A 7,966-nucleotide genomic window follows, 5' to 3' on the forward strand; every position below is an offset into this window, starting at 1 on the left:
GACCCTGTCTCTCAATAAAATCTAAAATAGGGCTGGGAACATGTCTCAGTAGTTGAGTGCACAGGAGTTGAATCCATAGTACCAAAAGAGAGACAAAAATAAATATACAAGTAAATAAATTGATTGTGATGATGTCGTATGTACCAGAATAACTTTTAAGATCATTACTTAATGTATGACATCACTTAATTTGTTAATTAATTAATGTAAGACATTTTTCCAATATGTATTCTATAAGTAACTGCCATGAACACAGATTACATTCATTTGATTTTTGTTTGTATAATTACAATTGGTGTACTGTGAAACCCAAGGCTATTTGCATTGTTAAGAGTAATGATACATTTGGATCTTTGACATTTTGACAAATTTCTGTATTTAAACAATACAGAAATTGTCTGAGAATCTATTTATTAATGGAAAGGCAAGTAATTTGGAGTAGCATTACTTTATATAATAAAGATCAAGAAGACAGTGTTTGTAATATTGGCTTGTATTCTAACCTTGTTTATTCTATTAAATAACACCTGCTACTATTATTCCGTATCATGATCACACTGCTATCTACCTTCTCATCCTCCTCCTCCTCTCTCTGCTGTCTTTCCCTTTTATTGACCTGGTCACTCTCTCCTACTGTGAATGGGGAAATCTCTCAAGATCAGAGGTTAATGGTTTAAAACTTACAATAACTCTGTCTCAGTTTTTAGTCAGAACTTTCACTATCTTTGGTTTTCTGTTTGTATTGTATGGAACTTATCACAAAAAAATAATAATTCTATTGAATATGAGGCTTGAGTAAGATCTCAATATGATGGTGCCTTAAAAAGGTAGAAAAAAAGAAACTCTTAAGAGATCACATAACAGTATGGAAAGTAATGTTTTCTTCTAAGCATGATATTTAATTAAAATGTTTAAGACTCTTCTGTTTCCTCCTATGAAATATTGTCCTATTTGCTGACAGAATGATTTTGTAATTGTAAACTAAAGGGCTGGACTAAAAAATAAATGACAAGAAATCTTAGATCATCATTATGTTTGCAATTTTCTATGATCATTCTGTCAGGAAATTGTGATGTTGAGGCCTAAGTTTTCCAAGGGAGTTTTCCTGAGGTGTCCTCTAAGATTGGCATATGGCAGAAAGCTCTCTCAATGTAACATCCCTATCATCATCTAAGATGTAGTGGTCTCACTTCTCAGGTGAGTTCAAATCTGGAATGAAGACAAGTAAAGGCCACACATTCATATCATTGAAAAAAGCAATTACTTTAAAGCTAAAAGGTTGTGAAGAGCTTGAACACTTACAATATAATTTCAGCAATTCCACTTACTCATTTGATTGCCAAAACTCATGCATTTACCTTTAAGCAAATTGATGGAATATCTGTTCTCTAGGTCTTTGGCTGAAAATACAGTGTTGATTTTTCAGAAATCTAGTTTCTGTTATATATGAAATTGTATCCACTGTGCCTGGCACATATTACCTAATTAATATTATTGGTAATAGAGCTATCATACTGTACCTGGGTGGCCTACATTTACAAGAGAACATCTATGGTAGTTTGTTTCAGCCATATTGTGAGTTTCTATCTCTCAATTTGAATATAATCCAAATTAATGTACACAGCAGTGTTTAGGGTATGCTAAAATGAATTAAATGTAAAAATACCCAAATACTTCTATTTCGAAGAGTTAATCCTACCTTTTGGGTATAGTTGGGGTCTTTAAAAGTAGATAACCAAGTTCAGCTTTTCAGAAGGAAAAATAGTTTTATAGAAACAAAAAAGGAATAATTACAATAGCGAATATTGCTATGGGTCCTATGTTTGTACCAAGGACATAGTGAATCAGTATTATCTACTTTTTTCAGGTAACAGAATGTGAAGTTTGACTATTAATAGATAAAAAAGCATAGTCACATGTAAGAGCAACCTCATCCATGTTTACATCACTTGTTATCTGCAGTCTTGCAACAACTTTCTGAGTGGTTCCTATGCATTGCCTTTCCCTCTAAAATCCTGCTTGGTGACTGCATTTTGAAATTTTTCAAAATGGAATCTTTATTCATATTTCTCTTGTGCTTAACTCTTTTCATTGGCTACCCAATGCACTTCACAGATATTTTAAATAACTACTAAGTATCTGGCTTTCATTTACCTCTCTAGCATCATCTGCACTTTGCTGAGCCTTCTCTTGCAGAACTACTCTTGAAGTTCTTGGTAGTTTCCCATACTATTGTATATGCTTTTCCTTTTGTGTCTTCCTCCCTCCCTCAACCCCTTTTTCTATCCTGTGGATTCTTAAAATTCACCTTAGTTATTAAGGCTTTTAGGATTTTTTTAATGATCTTTGCTGGAGGCTTCATTAGTATTGTATGATTTCCTTATGAAAACACACACAAATTTATTACTTGTTACAGTCTCTGTACCCAGATGGAATATAAGGTCTGGTTGATGCAGAAACTGTGTCAACTTTATAACTCTCTATATCCAGCACTTATCTCTGGTATATGACAGTCACTTAATAAATATTCTTTGTATTTATTAGAAGAAATGATTGATTCTTTATTATGTATTACATAATGAAGGCCTCAATTTTCCTGATTATTCTCAAGGATGCCCGATATCCTACTTTCTTCTGTGACAATAATGAAATACCATTACATGTGATGGCATAGAAATGCCTGGGTCTATAATTGGAAGAACTCTTTATCTTGCTTTTCATATCTCTGAGTTAAACACTCTGAATTAAGAATGCAGAGTCACTTCTACCAAAAATGTTAATCAAACTGAACAAAACAAACAGGAGAAGATTTACCTTAGGGAGGGGTTTGGCAGGTTTACAGTGGAGTCCTCCAACAAAGTCAAAATTTGGTAAAAGTGGACGGGGAAATTCTAAATCCCAATAGGTTCGAATGAGCCAAAAATCAGCTTTCCCCATTGTCTCATATATTGTAGTGGGTCTCCCTGAATGGAGAAAAGAGAAGAAAAGAAAATGAGAGACATGTACCTTGAATGCTTCATATATTTGCCTTGAAATGAGTTGGATTTGTGTAGGCAAGGTGTTCAAATGCACGTGTGTATGTGTTTTTTTGAGCACATTTTGCATACTATATTTGATGTTTTACATATGTTAATATGTACATAAACTAGTTGTGAGGGTACTTTCTAGTGTTCCATTAGTATATTTACAATCACAAATAATTAAGTTATTAACCTATGCCTCCATAGAAGTAAACACACATTTTATTTTCTCTCTAAAAGTGCAAAAGTAACCTAAATTTTTAGAATTTTGTGATATCCATTAACAATCAGTGCTCCCATAACTGTAGAGATATCTTTTCTAGGAGTAGTCAGTCTAATTCTTACAATTGAGCAAACCATTCCCTTGATCCTTGATTCTTCAAGTGAACTGTAATGATTCAGGGAGTATGCCTGAATTCCTAGTGAACCTCTACTGCATTTGCCTCATATTAAGAAATTAATAGTATTAACTTGGTAAAAAATATACAATTTTGAAGGTAACAGCCAGAAAGGTTACACAAATATTAAAATAGAGATTGGTTCTGATGCTTAATTTAGTTCATATTGTCTTAAATGGTAAATGCAGTTTAAGAAATATAGACTTATAAGGTGTGGTTCCACTCTACACCAAGGTTTTAGGCCTTAACACATGATTAGTTTGATTTTATCAAAGGAATATGAAATATAAGTTATCATAATTTATAACTTTCTGTGCCTGAGATAGAGACACTTTTAACTGTGAAGGAATCTTCACAGCAATGCAAATAAATATTATTTTAATTTCTTACATAGTAAACAATTCTATTCAAAAGTAAACAATTTCCTCCATGGTACATATATATGGTTGTGCTAGAAATACATGTGTATGTTATTAATGTACATATCTATCAACATTAAAACATTTAGTGAGATTAATAATGACTGTCCTTAAAGATGAAAAGAATACTAAAATGGATACGTAATTGCTCAGAGAAATATTCAGTGATTCAATTTGGAGGTTATTATTTTCTGAAGCATTTTGAATAAGTAATTGCCACTGGTTTCTAACTGGCCCTATAATATAAGGGCCCTTTTATATTGGTGAGACTACTTGTTCATATTATATTTTCATTCCATCCTTTTAGTTACAGAAGAGAAAGTTCTTCTGATTATATATTCACGCAAGCTCAGCTTCAAAGTCACAGGAAAATTAGGTTTCACAGCACTAATTAAAGAACCAGCTTACCTAGAACTTCACTGTAAAACTGATTCCATTTCTTCACATCAAATGTTAGGAACCAAAAATCAAAGTAAAGCATATACATTATGTTTTTAACCCGATCCATGAATGTCATTTGATCACTTAATTCAGACATAACAATGGGCACATAGGAAGGAGGGAATGTAAGTCCCCCACTATACTTTTCATATGTATAGCCAGGAGTAAAGCGGAGAGTGTATACAAATGGTACTTTAAGTAGCTCAGCCAGCAGCTCACCACAGGGGCCAATAGCATCTGAAAGAACAACATCAAATTTTGATTCATGTAGTTTCACCATAAGTTTCTTGTTTAAAACTACATTTCTGCAGAGTTGTTCAATTGTATCAGAATATTTCTTGAAAATTTTTTGCACTAATGAAAAATATTGCCAGAAATCATCTTTTGGAGTATCATAAATCCATTCGTAGATCCATTTGGTGATACGTTCTTCCATTTGTTTTTTACTTGAAGATGCAGGGTAAATCTCAAAATTAATAGAGGATGTTGTGTTGGGATTAATAAGAATGGAAGCTGTTGATGTCAGAACAGTCACCTCATGACCTCTCTGGAGAAGTTCATCCAGGATTGTCTTTAGGTTAATCCAATGGCTGTATTCTGTGGGCCACACCAGCACTTTTCCACAGCTTCCAGAGCTAAAGTAACACATCAGTTGTATCAGCAGAACGACTGAGTTCCTTTTCACAGACATCTTGGTACAAGGTAATGCTTCTTTTACATTATCAGCTCTTCTTTTCTTCAATTTCTCAGGCTTATATGTCTCAGGATAAATCAATCCAAAGTTAAAGTATAACTCCTGCACTTCAAAGTACAATTGTACAGGCTGATCATGTGGAACTTAGGAGAACAAACACAAGGTAGAGTACCTCAAGGTTATAAAAGTTTGTATGCCCTAGAAGGGTTCATCTGTCCTGTGATGCCCCTCTCTCTTTCTTTCTCTCTCTCCCTCTCTCCTTCCAGATACTGACATGAGCTGAGTGGCTTTTCTTTGCTGGGACTTCCCTCAGGATGTGCTACTTCACCTTAGGCCCAGAGCAATGGAGTTAGCCATCAATGGACTGAGACCTCTGAAAACTTAAGCCCCAAATAAACTTTATCTCCTCTAAGTTGTTCTTATGTATTTTGGTCACAGCGATGAAAAAGTTGACAAAGTAATCACACCTCTCAATATTGTACAACCAAACCTCAACACAAACATGGGTGGTGACAAGCTATGTTCAAACCAGAAGACTCCCCTACTGAAAATACGATTTCTGTGATGCAGATACTTGAATGAAGTCTACCTTACTATTTTTAAGAGTTATTGTTAATGCTTTTTAACAGTAGTGTAAAACAATCTAATCTAATCTAATGTTACTGTTTTTTTTTATATTTTTAATATATTCTTAGAAGCACACAATACATAGGAACTGGGGCAGGAGTTGTGGCTCAGTCGTAGAACACTTCCCTGACATGTGTGAGACAGTGGGTTCAATTTTCAGCACCACATAAAAATAAATAAATAAAATAAAGTTAACATGTCCATATACAACTAAAAAAATTAGAAAAATAAAATACTTAGGAACTTAACTCACCTTTAGATATTTATAATTATTGTTTTACTAAGAAATGTGTTGAACTCAAGTTATCTGAAGAAACATTTTAGTTTAGTTATTATGTTTTTCAATTTAAGAATACTAAAATGAAGTTACACATGAAATTATTTGATTTCACTTTCTCTCAGATCTGTATTCCTGTATAGCTTATCTTAAAGTTTGGTGAACTTTTCCAATCACCACCCCTTAAATCACTCCTTCAATAAGGTTAAGATTTTTACGATTATGGTGGTATGGTTTAGAATTTCAATGAAACCGTTCCAAGAGTCCTGTTTAGAATCTAGAAGTATACATGTATAGCTACATGTTTAAATTATCATATTTCTTAGGTTATTGTTTCTGTACGGCAAATTTGCCCTGATATCCAGTTGATACTATGGTAGAATGTGCTATTAAGTAACTGGATTTGAGTAGTCTTTCTTTTCACTTTTCTGTGTCCCACAGGGAGCACTTATACCACAATCAAAGAGGTTCAGTCAGCATTTCTCCAGTGTAGACCTGTACAAACTTTTGATTAATTCACCTCATCCTTTAGAAAGCTCCTGATAAAAGCATGTTTGATTGGGATTCCTTGAAAATTATTCTTATTTCATATCATCAATACATACCAACTGCTAAATTATTATCTAAAATAACAGCAATCCCATATCATTCAATTTAAACTCTGTTGTGAGTTAGTCTAATTTCCATTGTTACTCTAATAAAATTCCTAAGATAATGAACTGATAAGTAAATATTATTTTGGCTCACAGTTTGGGACATTTCACAGTCTGTTGGCACCATTGCTTTGGGCTGATTTTGAGGGGGTACATCACAGTAGAAAAGTATGTCAGAGAAAATGGCTAGGAATTAAAAAAGAGACATAGAGAGAGGAAGAGAAGAGTCTTAGATCCCAATATTCCTTTCAAGAGCATATGCCAAATGACCTAACTTTCTTCCACTGGGCCTAACAATCTAAAAATTCTATCACCTCCCAATGGTGCCTTGAGCCAGGGACCAATCCTTTGGGACACATTCAAGATTCAATGTATAAACCATTTTCCCCACAAAAGGAAGACAAATGTGGAGGAGACAAAAGTTTAACTACTTGTGTTTTCAAAACCAAAATGATATTCTTTCTTTTCTTTTCTTCATTGCATTTTATATGCATGATTTGTTCTTTTTTCACTGTATAATAATGAGCAACCTTTGAACATAAATGTATATTTTCTAATATAGAGAGCTTATATTTAAAAAAAAACTTAGAGAAGAGATAAACAAGCTAAAACTTTTCTAAATATTGACCATGCAGACTGTACATTGTCCAGAGCATTATTCAAAAGTATAATTATTTTCTTGTAGGGAGACCATTGTATTATTTCTGTGACTTGCATGGGGTATCAAGGTACTCTGTGTGTTTCCAGTAAACTATAGCACCATTAACTTATGTTCAACCTTTGTCTCACAGGTTTGTGGTCCAAAGCTATTCATTCAGTAGATGATATTAAACAAAAAAGGTAGAGTCATACAACCTCAGTTGGTGAACTAATTACAAACATGGATTTGTTCTCATTCTGTGATATCCTTATGAAAATAGTACAAACTCAATTTGAGAAAATTGTGGAAAAGTAAAAAAAAATGAAATAAGATTGACTTTCTACTTTTTCAACTAATCTATTATATTTCTTCATTGTCCTCAGTTTCCAGCTAAATTCATAATGAGGCTGACTTAGGTAAACTATACCTTCTTGAATGAAATTTTTTTTAATGATGCATTATGCAGATAAAGGATTTAATTAATTCAGCAAGGTAAGATAATCACAGTATATCCAGTGTTCATTTTATAGATAACTGCAATAGATAGTATTCTGTACACCTTGATCATTTTCCACTATATTATTATGAATATCTTATTAAACAACGACTATATTAATTTTTAAGATTCTTGATGAATTTTGACAGATGTCTCTTCTCTAATATATTCTGAAGTTATCTATGAATCTAACAGGAAAACAAGATATGTGGGGGAATAATTTCTTTCTACAAAATTTAGAAGAAATATTCACAACTGTTGATGCCAATTTGAATGTTTCTATGAATTAATAACAATAGCT

General features: G+C 33.0%; 1 pseudogene; it reads right to left on the reverse strand.

Moving 5' to 3' along the window:
* The window catches only part of LOC139706501 (UDP-glucuronosyltransferase 2B31-like), a 29,351-nt pseudogene extending 24,382 nt beyond the window's left edge, over positions 1–4,969 (reverse strand).
* Positions 4,970–7,966: the final 2,997 nt, after the last annotated feature.

The sequence above is a fragment of the Marmota flaviventris genome, chromosome 7, assembly GCF_047511675.1.
Source record: "Marmota flaviventris isolate mMarFla1 chromosome 7, mMarFla1.hap1, whole genome shotgun sequence".
In the NCBI taxonomy this organism is placed as follows: Eukaryota; Metazoa; Chordata; class Mammalia; order Rodentia; family Sciuridae; genus Marmota; species Marmota flaviventris.